This window comes from Hyla sarda, unplaced genomic scaffold (genome assembly GCF_029499605.1).
Source record: "Hyla sarda isolate aHylSar1 unplaced genomic scaffold, aHylSar1.hap1 scaffold_2518, whole genome shotgun sequence".
In the NCBI taxonomy this organism is placed as follows: Eukaryota; Metazoa; Chordata; class Amphibia; order Anura; family Hylidae; genus Hyla; species Hyla sarda.
The window spans coordinates 1-14,910 of record NW_026609207.1 but is presented as its reverse complement, the minus strand read 5'-3'; the positions used below and the strand labels follow the sequence as shown (position 1 = coordinate 14,910).

At 46.2% G+C, this 14,910-nt stretch overlaps 7 non-coding genes across 7 annotated transcripts; all 7 read left to right on the top strand.

Moving 5' to 3' along the window:
- Nucleotides 1-984: 984 nt before the first annotated feature.
- On the top strand, nucleotides 985-1,175 carry LOC130323606 (U2 spliceosomal RNA). Its single transcript, XR_008868843.1, has one exon. It is a non-coding gene; the product is annotated as a U2 spliceosomal RNA (small nuclear RNA).
- A 2,093-nt stretch (nucleotides 1,176-3,268) lies between these two features.
- Nucleotides 3,269-3,459, top strand: LOC130323605 (U2 spliceosomal RNA). The gene has a single exon (XR_008868842.1). It is a non-coding gene; the product is annotated as a U2 spliceosomal RNA (small nuclear RNA).
- Nucleotides 3,460-5,544: 2,085 nt separating this feature from the next.
- Nucleotides 5,545-5,735, top strand: LOC130323623 (U2 spliceosomal RNA). The gene has a single exon (XR_008868857.1). It is a non-coding gene; the product is annotated as a U2 spliceosomal RNA (small nuclear RNA).
- A 2,085-nt stretch (nucleotides 5,736-7,820) lies between these two features.
- LOC130323622 (U2 spliceosomal RNA) lies at nucleotides 7,821-8,011 on the top strand. Its single transcript, XR_008868856.1, has one exon. It is a non-coding gene; the product is annotated as a U2 spliceosomal RNA (small nuclear RNA).
- A 2,089-nt stretch (nucleotides 8,012-10,100) lies between these two features.
- Nucleotides 10,101-10,291, top strand: LOC130323621 (U2 spliceosomal RNA). The gene has a single exon (XR_008868855.1). It is a non-coding gene; the product is annotated as a U2 spliceosomal RNA (small nuclear RNA).
- Nucleotides 10,292-12,380: 2,089 nt separating this feature from the next.
- LOC130323616 (U2 spliceosomal RNA) lies at nucleotides 12,381-12,571 on the top strand. Its single transcript, XR_008868852.1, has one exon. It is a non-coding gene; the product is annotated as a U2 spliceosomal RNA (small nuclear RNA).
- Nucleotides 12,572-14,671: 2,100 nt separating this feature from the next.
- Nucleotides 14,672-14,862, top strand: LOC130323604 (U2 spliceosomal RNA). Its single transcript, XR_008868841.1, has one exon. It is a non-coding gene; the product is annotated as a U2 spliceosomal RNA (small nuclear RNA).
- The last annotated feature ends 48 nt before the right edge of the window (nucleotides 14,863-14,910 follow it).

Below are 14,910 nucleotides of genomic sequence, written 5' to 3'. Positions count from 1 at the left end.
AAAAAGTAAGAGGAAGAGAAGGGAAAAAAAGGTGGAAATGGGTTTAAAAGTGATTTCGGCGGAGAAATATATATATATATATATATATATATATATATATATATATATATATGCGCACACACACACATAGATATAAACGTATTCTCCGTTGAGATATTGCAGCCGCTGCTGTGTCCAGGCCCAGGAGCCTTAGCACTGTGCTGTGATGTCACTCAATACCACTGACATCACTAGGTGTAAACAACATCTCTCCTTTGCTGTGTATGTGACTATGGAGCTGTTTGGTGATGTCGTCTATTACGGCCTTCATAGAAGCAACAGGAGATTGTTGCATCCATCTTGAACCCTCAGAACTACAGTGCTATGATGTCACTCACTTCCACAGGCCTTGCAGAGTGTAAACAACAACAACCCAGCTTTGTTGTGTATGTAACCATAGGGATTTGTGATGTCACCTAGAACCTTCACAGCAGCGACAGCTTTATGAGGAGCATCAGCACTGCTCTGCCTGAGCAGAACCATCACCGCCATAGGTTGTCAAATAACCCGGATTTAACCCACACAGGTAAGTCCAATGGGGTGCAGGCATGTCCTCTATGCTTACAGCTTCCCGTGGGTGTTGGTTTGATACCGTTTGGGGACAGCCAAGGAGGCATCTGCAGGCAACAAAGGTAGGTGTGTGCTTGTGTGTGTGTTTCCTATGCAGATCCTAAGCCCAGTGTCACATGCAAGTAGGAGGAGTAAGAAGGGTTCCTGGCAAATCCGGGTTATGGATTGCATTTAAAAAGGCCCCGTGGGAGTGCAATGGGCCCCTGTCTTGCTGCTTAGCAATAATGGTATGGGTTTAGGTTCTGCTGTGTGTACTGGTGGTTGACTGCCCCCCAGCCCAGAGTGTGCATGGAAAATTGTCTGGCAGCCTCCCTGACAGCAAGCAGTGATAGTGCCCATGAAGGGGACCTTGTTGGGCCCGCCCCTTTCACGGTTATCGCTTCTCGGCCTTTTGGCTAAGATCAAGTGTAGTATCTGTTCTTATCAGTTTAATATCTGATACGTCCCCTATCTGGGGACCATATATTAAATGGATTTTTGAGAACGGGGGCCGATTTCGAAGCTTGCTTCCGTCGCCCTATGCATTGACCCGATATGGCAGTATCTTCGGGTACAGTGCACCACCCCCTTACAGGGTTAAAAAGAAAGATTCCTACTTTCATTGCTACCTGCTTGCTGGCTAGCCAGCTAGCCAGCCCTGTGGGCCTTGCTGCTGCTGCAGCCAAAAAACAAAAGGTGGTGCTGCTGCTGCTTCTGCTGCTTCTGCTTCTGCTTGTGTCTGGCCCCTGTTGGAGCGTCCAGGCACAGGACTTCTGCTGCTGCTGACTAAATGGCCTCCTTAATTGGATCATTTGAGTAGCCAGCACACCTGTGCAGGTAGGGCATGACATGCTAGGCAGCTGCCTTGATAGCGGGTGGGTGCTGAATGTTCCTAATTGACAAAATAAGATTAATGCTTATGAAGAAATATAAAATCTCATCCCTTCCCCAATATCGCGCCACACCCCTACCCCTTAATTCCCTGGTTGAACGTGATGGACATATGTCTTTTTTCGACCGTACTAACTATGTAACTATGTAACATAACATGGGGGGGGGGGGGGTCTCCTGGCTGTTCACACAGGTGTGTCATTGCTGTACATTGACCATGCATTGCTTCTGTGGTATTGCAAAGGCAAAGACAAATGCTTCCAGCCATCCATTGCACTAATGGATTGGTCATCAGCTGGCTGTCTATGTCCCGCATCAATATAGACCAAAGTACAGAGGGTTAGGCTATGCTATTGTGCACCTACCTGATGCATCAGAAGGTGCGAGGCCCTTGCTAAATTCTGTGCACAGACTTTGAGATCTATGCTTTAGACTGTATCTAAACCTGCTCCAACATGGACTGACATTCTGGCCTACTTTCAGCCGATGCGACTTGTCTGTCGCTGAACAGTCGCTTTTTATGTATTCAGCACCTATGTATAATGTTGTAAAAATGCTCTAGAAGCTAAAGTCGCAGAAATGTCACACATATTTGGCCTGCAACTTTCTGTGCGACAAATTCAGACAGGAAAAATCAGTATAAATCCTTAGAAAATTATCCCCCAGTGTCTCCATCTGCTGGCGGTATTGAATAAGCATTGCTGCACTGATGGGGTATGCATTAGACGAAAAAAAAGAAGAAAAAGAAGAATAATACGCCCAGAAAAGAGGCGAAAAGGAGAAAAACGTAAAAAAACGTGAAAAAAAAGTAAGAGGAAGAGAAGGGAAAAAAAGGTGGAAATGGGTTTAAAAGTGATTTCGGCGGAGAAATATATATATATATATATATATATATATATATATATATATATATATATGCGCACACACACACATAGATATAAACGTATTCTCCGTTGAGATATTGCAGCCGCTGCTGTGTCCAGGCCCAGGAGCCTTAGCACTGTGCTGTGATGTCACTCAATACCACTGACATCACTAGGTGTAAACAACATCTCTCCTTTGCTGTGTATGTGACTATGGAGCTGTTTGGTGATGTCGTCTATTACGGCCTTCATAGAAGCAACAGGAGATTGTTGCATCCATCTTGAACCCTCAGAACTACAGTGCTATGATGTCACTCACTTCCACAGGCCTTGCAGAGTGTAAACAACAACAACCCAGCTTTGTTGTGTATGTAACCATAGGGATTTGTGATGTCACCTAGAACCTTCACAGCAGCGACAGCTTTATGAGGAGCATCAGCACTGCTCTGCCTGAGCAGAACCATCACCGCCATAGGTTGTCAAATAACCCGGATTTAACCCACACAGGTAAGTCCAATGGGGTGCAGGCATGTCCTCTATGCTTACAGCTTCCCGTGGGTGTTGGTTTGATACCGTTTGGGGACAGCCAAGGAGGCATCTGCAGGCAACAAAGGTAGGTGTGTGCTTGTGTGTGTGTTTCCTATGCAGATCCTAAGCCCAGTGTCACATGCAAGTAGGAGGAGTAAGAAGGGTTCCTGGCAAATCCGGGTTATGGATTGCATTTAAAAAGGCCCCGTGGGAGTGCAATGGGCCCCTGTCTTGCTGCTTAGCAATAATGGTATGGGTTTAGGTTCTGCTGTGTGTACTGGTGGTTGACTGCCCCCCAGCCCAGAGTGTGCATGGAAAATTGTCTGGCAGCCTCCCTGACAGCAAGCAGTGATAGTGCCCATGAAGGGGACCTTGTTGGGCCCGCCCCTTTCACGGTTATCGCTTCTCGGCCTTTTGGCTAAGATCAAGTGTAGTATCTGTTCTTATCAGTTTAATATCTGATACGTCCCCTATCTGGGGACCATATATTAAATGGATTTTTGAGAACGGGGGCCGATTTCGAAGCTTGCTTCCGTCGCCCTATGCATTGACCCGATATGGCAGTATCTTCGGGTACAGTGCACCACCCCCTTACAGGGTTAAAAAGAAAGATTCCTACTTTCATTGCTACCTGCTTGCTGGCTAGCCAGCTAGCCAGCCCTGTGGGCCTTGCTGCTGCTGCAGCCAAAAAACAAAAGGTGGTGCTGCTGCTGCTTCTGCTGCTTCTGCTTCTGCTTGTGTCTGGCCCCTGTTGGAGCGTCCAGGCACAGGACTTCTGCTGCTGCTGACTAAATGGCCTCCTTAATTGGATCATTTGAGTAGCCAGCACACCTGTGCAGGTAGGGCATGACATGATAGGCAGCTGCCTTGATAGCGGGTGGGTGCTGAATGTTCCTAATTGACAAAATAAGATTAATGCTTATGAAGAAATATAAAATCTCATCCCTTCCCCAATATCGCGCCACACCCCTACCCCTTAATTCCCTGGTTGAACGTGATGGACATATGTCTTTTTTCGACCGTACTAACTATGTAACTATGTAACATAACATGGGGGGGGGGGGGGTCTCCTGGCTGTTCACACAGGTGTGTCATTGCTGTACATTGACCATGCATTGCTTCTGTGGTATTGCAAAGGCAAAGACAAATGCTTCCAGCCATCCATTGCACTAATGGATTGGTCATCAGCTGGCTGTCTATGTCCCGCATCAATATAGACCAAAGTACAGAGGGTTAGGCTATGCTATTGTGCACCTACCTGATGCATCAGAAGGTGCGAGGCCCTTGCTAAATTCTGTGCACAGACTTTGAGATCTATGCTTTAGACTGTATCTAAACCTGCTCCAACATGGACTGACATTCTGGCCTACTTTCAGCCGATGCGACTTGTCTGTCGCTGAACAGTCGCTTTTTATGTATTCAGCACCTATGTATAATGTTGTAAAAATGCTCTAGAAGCTAAAGTCGCAGAAATGTCACACATATTTGGCCTGCAACTTTCTGTGCGACAAATTCAGACAGGAAAAATCAGTATAAATCCTTAGAAAATTATCCCCCAGTGTCTCCATCTGCTGGCGGTATTGAATAAGCATTGCTGCACTGATGGGGTATGCATTAGACGAAAAAAAAGAAGAAAAAGAAGAATAATACGCCCAGAAAAGAGGCGAAAAGGAGAAAAACGTAAAAAAACGTGAAAAAAAAGTAAGAGGAAGAGAAGGGAAAAAAAGGTGGAAATGGGTTTAAAAGTGATTTCGGCGGAGAAATATATATATATATATATATATATATATATATATATATATGCGCACACACACACATAGATATAAACGTATTCTCCGTTGAGATATTGCAGCCGCTGCTGTGTCCAGGCCCAGGAGCCTTAGCACTGTGCTGTGATGTCACTCAATACCACTGACATCACTAGGTGTAAACAACATCTCTCCTTTGCTGTGTATGTGACTATGGAGCTGTTTGGTGATGTCGTCTATTATGGCCTTCATAGAAGCAACAGGAGATTGTTGCATCCATCTAGAACCCTCAGAACTACAGTGCTATGATGTCACTCACTTCCACAGGCCTTGCAGAGTGTAAACAACAACAACCCAGCTTTGTTGTGTATGTAACCAAAGGGATTTGTGATGTCACCTAGAACCTTCACAGCAGCGACAGCTTTATGAGGAGCATCAGCACTGCTCTGCCTGAGCAGAACCATCACCGCCATAGGTTGTCAAATAACCCGGATTTAACCCACACAGGTAAGTCCAATGGGGTGCAGGCATGTCCTCTATGCTTACAGCTTCCCGTGGGTGTTGGTTTGATACCGTTTGGGGACAGCCAAGGAGGCATCTGCAGGCAACAAAGGTAGGTGTGTGCTTGTGTGTGTGTTTCCTATGCAGATCCTAAGCCCAGTGTCACATGCAAGTAGGAGGAGTAAGAAGGGTTCCTGGCAAATCCGGGTTATGGATTGCATTTAAAAAGGCCCCGTGGGAGTGCAATGGGCCCCTGTCTTGCTGCTTAGCAATAATGGTATGGGTTTAGGTTCTGCTGTGTGTACTGGTGGTTGACTGCCCCCCAGCCCAGAGTGTGCATGGAAAATTGTCTGGCAGCCTCCCTGACAGCAAGCAGTGATAGTGCCCATGAAGGGGACCTTGTTGGGCCCGCCCCTTTCACGGTTATCGCTTCTCGGCCTTTTGGCTAAGATCAAGTGTAGTATCTGTTCTTATCAGTTTAATATCTGATACGTCCCCTATCTGGGGACCATATATTAAATGGATTTTTGAGAACGGGGGCCGATTTCGAAGCTTGCTTCCGTCGCCCTATGCATTGACCCGATATGGCAGTATCTTCGGGTACAGTGCACCACCCCCTTACAGGGTTAAAAAGAAAGATTCCTACTTTCATTGCTACCTGCTTGCTGGCTAGCCAGCTAGCCAGCCCTGTGGGCCTTGCTGCTGCTGCAGCCAAAAAACAAAAGGTGGTGCTGCTGCTGCTTCTGCTTCTGCTTGTGTCTGGCCCCTGTTGGAGCGTCCAGGCACAGGACTTCTGCTGCTGCTGACTAAATGGCCTCCTTAATTGGATCATTTGAGTAGCCAGCACACCTGTGCAGGTAGGGCATGACATGATAGGCAGCTGCCTTGATAGCGGGTGGGTGCTGAATGTTCCTAATTGACAAAATAAGATTAATGCTTATGAAGAAATATAAAATCTCATCCCTTCCCCAATATCGCGCCACACCCCTACCCCTTAATTCCCTGGTTGAACGTGATGGACATATGTCTTTTTTCGACCGTACTAACTATGTAACTATGTAACATAACATGGGGGGGGGGGGGGGGGTCTCCTGGCTGTTCACACAGGTGTGTCATTGCTGTACATTGACCATGCATTGCTTCTGTGGTATTGCAAAGGCAAAGACAAATGCTTCCAGCCATCCATTGCACTAATGGATTGGTCATCAGCTGGCTGTCTATGTCCCGCATCAATATAGACCAAAGTACAGAGGGTTAGGCTATGCTATAGTGCACCTACCTGATGCATCAGAAGGTGCGAGGCCCTTGCTAAATTCTGTGCACAGACTTTGAGATCTATGCTTTAGACTGTATCTAAACCTGCTCCAACATGGACTGACATTCTGGCCTACTTTCAGCCGATGCGACTTGTCTGTCGCTGAACAGTCGCTTTTTATGTATTCAGCACCTATGTATAATGTTGTAAAAATGCTCTAGAAGCTAAAGTCGCAGAAATGTCACACATATTTGGCCTGCAACTTTCTGTGCGACAAATTCAGACAGGAAAAATCAGTATAAATCCTTAGAAAATTATCCCCCAGTGTCTCCATCTGCTGGCGGTATTGAATAAGCATTGCTGCACTGATGGGGTATGCATTAGACGAAAAAAAAGAAGAAAAAGAAGAATAATACGCCCAGAAAAGAGGCGAAAAGGAGAAAAACGTAAAAAAACGTGAAAAAAAAGTAAGAGGAAGAGAAGGGAAAAAAAGGTGGAAATGGGTTTAAAAGTGATTTCGGCGGAGAAATATATATATATATATATATATATATATATATATATATATATATATGCGCACACACACACATAGATATAAACGTATTCTCCGTTGAGATATTGCAGCCGCTGCTGTGTCCAGGCCCAGGAGCCTTAGCACTGTGCTGTGATGTCACTCAATACCACTGACATCACTAGGTGTAAACAACATCTCTCCTTTGCTGTGTATGTGACTATGGAGCTGTTTGGTGATGTCGTCTATTACGGCCTTCATAGAAGCAACAGGAGATTGTTGCATCCATCTTGAACCCTCAGAACTACAGTGCTATGATGTCACTCACTTCCACAGGCCTTGCAGAGTGTAAACAACAACAACCCAGCTTTGTTGTGTATGTAACCATAGGGATTTGTGATGTCACCTAGAACCTTCACAGCAGCGACAGCTTTATGAGGAGCATCAGCACTGCTCTGCCTGAGCAGAACCATCACCGCCATAGGTTGTCAAATAACCCGGATTTAACCCACACAGGTAAGTCCAATGGGGTGCAGGCATGTCCTCTATGCTTACAGCTTCCCGTGGGTGTTGGTTTGATACCGTTTGGGGACAGCCAAGGAGGCATCTGCAGGCAACAAAGGTAGGTGTGTGCTTGTGTGTGTGTTTCCTATGCAGATCCTAAGCCCAGTGTCACATGCAAGTAGGAGGAGTAAGAAGGGTTCCTGGCAAATCCGGGTTATGGATTGCATTTAAAAAGGCCCCGTGGGAGTGCAATGGGCCCCTGTCTTGCTGCTTAGCAATAATGGTATGGGTTTAGGTTCTGCTGTGTGTACTGGTGGTTGACTGCCCCCCAGCCCAGAGTGTGCATGGAAAATTGTCTGGCAGCCTCCCTGACAGCAAGCAGTGATAGTGCCCATGAAGGGGACCTTGTTGGGCCCGCCCCTTTCACGGTTATCGCTTCTCGGCCTTTTGGCTAAGATCAAGTGTAGTATCTGTTCTTATCAGTTTAATATCTGATACGTCCCCTATCTGGGGACCATATATTAAATGGATTTTTGAGAACGGGGGCCGATTTCGAAGCTTGCTTCCGTCGCCCTATGCATTGACCCGATATGGCAGTATCTTCGGGTACAGTGCACCACCCCCTTACAGGGTTAAAAAGAAAGATTCCTACTTTCATTGCTACCTGCTTGCTGGCTAGCCAGCTAGCCAGCCCTGTGGGCCTTGCTGCTGCTGCAGCCAAAAAACAAAAGGTGGTGCTGCTGCTGCTTCTGCTGCTTCTGCTTCTGCTTGTGTCTGGCCCCTGTTGGAGCGTCCAGGCACAGGACTTCTGCTGCTGCTGACTAAATGGCCTCCTTAATTGGATCATTTGAGTAGCCAGCACACCTGTGCAGGTAGGGCATGACATGATAGGCAGCTGCCTTGATAGCGGGTGGGTGCTGAATGTTCCTAATTGACAAAATAAGATTAATGCTTATGAAGAAATATAAAATCTCATCCCTTCCCCAATATCGCGCCACACCCCTACCCCTTAATTCCCTGGTTGAACGTGATGGACATATGTCTTTTTTCGACCGTACTAACTATGTAACTATGTAACATAACATGGGGGGGGGGGGGGGGGGTCTCCTGGCTGTTCACACAGGTGTGTCATTGCTGTACATTGACCATGCATTGCTTCTGTGGTATTGCAAAGGCAAAGACAAATGCTTCCAGCCATCCATTGCACTAATGGATTGGTCATCAGCTGGCTGTCTATGTCCCGCATCAATATAGACCAAAGTACAGAGGGTTAGGCTATGCTATAGTGCACCTACCTGATGCATCAGAAGGTGCGAGGCCCTTGCTAAATTCTGTGCACAGACTTTGAGATCTATGCTTTAGACTGTATCTAAACCTGCTCCAACATGGACTGACATTCTGGCCTACTTTCAGCCGATGCGACTTGTCTGTCGCTGAACAGTCGCTTTTTATGTATTCAGCACCTATGTATAATGTTGTAAAAATGCTCTAGAAGCTAAAGTCGCAGAAATGTCACACATATTTGGCCTGCAACTTTCTGTGCGACAAATTCAGACAGGAAAAATCAGTATAAATCCTTAGAAAATTATCCCCCAGTGTCTCCATCTGCTGGCGGTATTGAATAAGCATTGCTGCACTGATGGGGTATGCATTAGACGAAAAAAAAGAAGAAAAAGAAGAATAATACGCCCAGAAAAGAGGCGAAAAGGAGAATAACGTAAAAAAACGTGAAAAAAAAGTAAGAGGAAGAGAAGGGAAAAAAAGGTGGAAATGGGTTTAAAAGTGATTTCGGCGGAGAAATATATATATATATATATATATATATATATATATATATATGCGCACACACACACATAGATATAAACGTATTCTCCGTTGAGATATTGCAGCCGCTGCTGTGTCCAGGCCCAGGAGCCTTAGCACTGTGCTGTGATGTCACTCAATACCACTGACATCACTAGGTGTAAACAACATCTCTCCTTTGCTGTGTATGTGACTATGGAGCTGTTTGGTGATGTCGTCTATTACGGCCTTCATAGAAGCAACAGGAGATTGTTGCATCCATCTTGAACCCTCAGAACTACAGTGCTATGATGTCACTCACTTCCACAGGCCTTGCAGAGTGTAAACAACAACAACCCAGCTTTGTTGTGTATGTAACCATAGGGATTTGTGATGTCACCTAGAACCTTCACAGCAGCGACAGCTTTATGAGGAGCATCAGCACTGCTCTGCCTGAGCAGAACCATCACCGCCATAGGTTGTCAAATAACCCGGATTTAACCCACACAGGTAAGTCCAATGGGGTGCAGGCATGTCCTCTATGCTTACAGCTTCCCGTGGGTGTTGGTTTGATACCGTTTGGGGACAGCCAAGGAGGCATCTGCAGGCAACAAAGGTAGGTGTGTGCTTGTGTGTGTGTTTCCTATGCAGATCCTAAGCCCAGTGTCACATGCAAGTAGGAGGAGTAAGAAGGGTTCCTGGCAAATCCGGGTTATGGATTGCATTTAAAAAGGCCCCGTGGGAGTGCAATGGGCCCCTGTCTTGCTGCTTAGCAATAATGGTATGGGTTTAGGTTCTGCTGTGTGTACTGGTGGTTGACTGCCCCCCAGCCCAGAGTGTGCATGGAAAATTGTCTGGCAGCCTCCCTGACAGCAAGCAGTGATAGTGCCCATGAAGGGGACCTTGTTGGGCCCGCCCCTTTCACGGTTATCGCTTCTCGGCCTTTTGGCTAAGATCAAGTGTAGTATCTGTTCTTATCAGTTTAATATCTGATACGTCCCCTATCTGGGGACCATATATTAAATGGATTTTTGAGAACGGGGGCCGATTTCGAAGCTTGCTTCCGTCGCCCTATGCATTGACCCGATATGGCAGTATCTTCGGGTACAGTGCACCACCCCCTTACAGGGTTAAAAAGAAAGATTCCTACTTTCATTGCTACCTGCTTGCTGGCTAGCCAGCTAGCCAGCCCTGTGGGCCTTGCTGCTGCTGCAGCCAAAAAACAAAAGGTGGTGCTGCTGCTGCTTCTGCTGCTTCTGCTTCTGCTTGTGTCTGGCCCCTGTTGGAGCGTCCAGGCACAGGACTTCTGCTGCTGCTGACTAAATGGCCTCCTTAATTGGATCATTTGAGTAGCCAGCACACCTGTGCAGGTAGGGCATGACATGATAGGCAGCTGCCTTGATAGCGGGTGGGTGCTGAATGTTCCTAATTGACAAAATAAGATTAATGCTTATGAAGAAATATAAAATCTCATCCCTTCCCCAATATCGCGCCACACCCCTACCCCTTAATTCCCTGGTTGAACGTGATGGACATATGTCTTTTTTCGACCGTACTAACTATGTAACTATGTAACATAACATGGGGGGGGGGGGGGGGTCTCCTGGCTGTTCACACAGGTGTGTCATTGCTGTACATTGACCATGCATTGCTTCTGTGGTATTGCAAAGGCAAAGACAAATGCTTCCAGCCATCCATTGCACTAATGGATTGGTCATCAGCTGGCTGTCTATGTCCCGCATCAATATAGACCAAAGTACAGAGGGTTAGGCTATGCTATTGTGCACCTACCTGATGCATCAGAAGGTGCGAGGCCCTTGCTAAATTCTGTGCACAGACTTTGAGATCTATGCTTTAGACTGTATCTAAACCTGCTCCAACATGGACTGACATTCTGGCCTACTTTCAGCCGATGCGACTTGTCTGTCGCTGAACAGTCGCTTTTTATGTATTCAGCACCTATGTATAATGTTGTAAAAATGCTCTAGAAGCTAAAGTCGCAGAAATGTCACACATATTTGGCCTGCAACTTTCTGTGCGACAAATTCAGACAGGAAAAATCAGTATAAATCCTTAGAAAATTATCCCCCAGTGTCTCCATCTGCTGGCGGTATTGAATAAGCATTGCTGCACTGATGGGGTATGCATTAGACGAAAAAAAAGAAGAAAAAGAAGAATAATACGCCCAGAAAAGAGGCGAAAAGGAGAAAAACGTAAAAAAACTTGAAAAAAAAGTAAGAGGAAGAGAAGGGAAAAAAAGGTGGAAATGGGTTTAAAAGTGATTTCGGCGGAGAAATATATATATATATATATATATATATATATATATATATATATGCGCACACACACACATAGATATAAACGTATTCTCCGTTGAGATATTGCAGCCGCTGCTGTGTCCAGGCCCAGGAGCCTTAGCACTGTGCTGTGATGTCACTCAATACCACTGACATCACTAGGTGTAAACAACATCTCTCCTTTGCTGTGTATGTGACTATGGAGCTGTTTGGTGATGTCGTCTATTACGGCCTTCATAGAAGCAACAGGAGATTGTTGCATCCATCTTGAACCCTCAGAACTACAGTGCTATGATGTCACTCACTTCCACAGGCCTTGCAGAGTGTAAACAACAACAACCCAGCTTTGTTGTGTATGTAACCATAGGGATTTGTGATGTCACCTAGAACCTTCACAGCAGCGACAGCTTTATGAGGAGCATCAGCACTGCTCTGCCTGAGCAGAACCATCACCGCCATAGGTTGTCAAATAACCCGGATTTAACCCACACAGGTAAGTCCAATGGGGTGCAGGCATGTCCTCTATGCTTACAGCTTCCCGTGGGTGTTGGTTTGATACCGTTTGGGGACAGCCAAGGAAGCATCTGCAGGCAACAAAGGTAGGTGTGTGCTTGTGTGTGTGTTTCCTATGCAGATCCTAAGCCCAGTGTCACATGCAAGTAGGAGGAGTAAGAAGGGTTCCTGGCAAATCCGGGTTATGGATTGCATTTAAAAAGGCCCCGTGGGAGTGCAATGGGCCCCTGTCTTGCTGCTTAGCAATAATGGTATGGGTTTAGGTTCTGCTGTGTGTACTGGTGGTTGACTGCCCCCCAGCCCAGAGTGTGCATGGAAAATTGTCTGGCAGCCTCCCTGACAGCAAGCAGTGATAGTGCCCATGAAGGGGACCTTGTTGGGCCCGCCCCTTTCACGGTTATCGCTTCTCGGCCTTTTGGCTAAGATCAAGTGTAGTATCTGTTCTTATCAGTTTAATATCTGATACGTCCCCTATCTGGGGACCATATATTAAATGGATTTTTGAGAACGGGGGCCGATTTCGAAGCTTGCTTCCGTCGCCCTATGCATTGACCCGATATGGCAGTATCTTCGGGTACAGTGCACCACCCCCTTACAGGGTTAAAAAGAAAGATTCCTACTTTCATTGCTACCTGCTTGCTGGCTAGCCAGCTAGCCAGCCCTGTGGGCCTTGCTGCTGCTGCAGCCAAAAAACAAAAGGTGGTGCTGCTGCTGCTTCTGCTGCTTCTGCTTCTGCTTGTGTCTGGCCCCTGTTGGAGCGTCCAGGCACAGGACTTCTGCTGCTGCTGACTAAATGGCCTCCTTAATTGGATCATTTGAGTAGCCAGCACACCTGTGCAGGTAGGGCATGACATGATAGGCAGCTGCCTTGATAGCGGGTGGGTGCTGAATGTTCCTAATTGACAAAATAAGATTAATGCTTATGAAGAAATATAAAATCTCATCCCTTCCCCAATATCGCGCCACACCCCTACCCCTTAATTCCCTGGTTGAACGTGATGGACATATGTCTTTTTTCGACCGTACTAACTATGTAACTATGTAACATAACATGGGGGGGGGGGGGGGGGGGGGTCTCCTGGCTGTTCACACAGGTGTGTCATTGCTGTACATTGACCATGCATTGCTTCTGTGGTATTGCAAAGGCAAAGACAAATGCTTCCAGCCATCCATTGCACTAATGGATTGGTCATCAGCTGGCTGTCTATGTCCCGCATCAATATAGACCAAAGTACAGAGGGTTAGGCTATGCTATTGTGCACCTACCTGATGCATCAGAAGGTGCGAGGCCCTTGCTAAATTCTGTGCACAGACTTTGAGATCTATGCTTTAGACTGTATCTAAACCTGCTCCAACATGGACTGACATTCTGGCCTACTTTCAGCCGATGCGACTTGTCTGTCGCTGAACAGTCGCTTTTTATGTATTCAGCACCTATGTATAATGTTGTAAAAATGCTCTAGAAGCTAAAGTCGCAGAAATGTCACACATATTTGGCCTGCAACTTTCTGTGCGACAAATTCAGACAGGAAAAATCAGTATAAATCCTTAGAAAATTATCCCCCAGTGTCTCCATCTGCTGGCGGTATTGAATAAGCATTGCTGCACTGATGGGGTATGCATTAGACGAAAAAAAAGAAGAAAAAGAAGAATAATACGCCCAGAAAAGAGGCGAAAAGGAGAAAAACGTAAAAAAACGTGAAAAAAAAGTAAGAGGAAGAGAAGGGAAAAAAAGGTGGAAATGGGTTTAAAAGTGATTTCGGCGGAGAAATATATATATATATATATATATATATATATATATATATATATATATATGCGCACACACACACATATATATAAACGTATTCTCCGTTGAGATATTGCAGCCGCTGCTGTGTCCAGGCCCAGGAGCCTTAGCACTGTGCTGTGATGTCACTCAATACCACTGACATCACTAGGTGTAAACAACATCTCTCCTTTGCTGTGTATGTGACTATGGAGCTGTTTGGTGATGTCGTCTATTACGGCCTTCATAGAAGCAACAGGAGATTGTTGCATCCATCTTGAACCCTCAGAACTACAGTGCTATGATGTCACTCACTTCCACAGGCCTTGCAGAGTGTAAACAACAACAACCCAGCTTTGTTGTGTATGTAACCATAGGGATTTGTGATGTCACCTAGAACCTTCACAGCAGCGACAGCTTTATGAGGAGCATCAGCACTGCTCTGCCTGAGCAGAACCATCACCGCCATAGGTTGTCAAATAACCCGGATTTAACCCACACAGGTAAGTCCAATGGGGTGCAGGCATGTCCTCTATGCTTACAGCTTCCCGTGGGTGTTGGTTTGATACCGTTTGGGGACAGCCAAGGAGGCATCTGCAGGCAACAAAGGTAGGTGTGTGCTTGTGTGTGTGTTTCCTATGCAGATCCTAAGCCCAGTGTCACATGCAAGTAGGAGGAGTAAGAAGGGTTCCTGGCAAATCCGGGTTATGGATTGCATTTTAAAAAGGCCCCGTGGGAGTGCAATGGGCCCCTGTCTTGCTGCTTAGCAATAATGGTATGGGTTTAGGTTCTGCTGTGTGTACTGGTGGTTGACTGCCCCCCAGCCCAGAGTGTGCATGGAAAATTGTCTGGCAGCCTCCCTGACAGCAAGCAGTGATAGTGCCCATGAAGGGGACCTTGTTGGGCCCGCCCTTTCACGGTTATCGCTTCTCGGCCTTTTGGCTAAGATCAAGTGTAGTATCTGTTCTTATCAGTTTAATATCTGATACGTCCCCTATCTGGGGACCATATATTAAATGGATTTTTGAGAACGGGGGCCGATTTCGAAGCTTGCTTCCGTCGCCCTATGCATTGACCCGATATGGCAGTATCTTCGGGTACAGTGCACCACCCCCTTACAGGGTTAAAAAGAAAGATTCCTACTTTCATTGCTACCTGCTT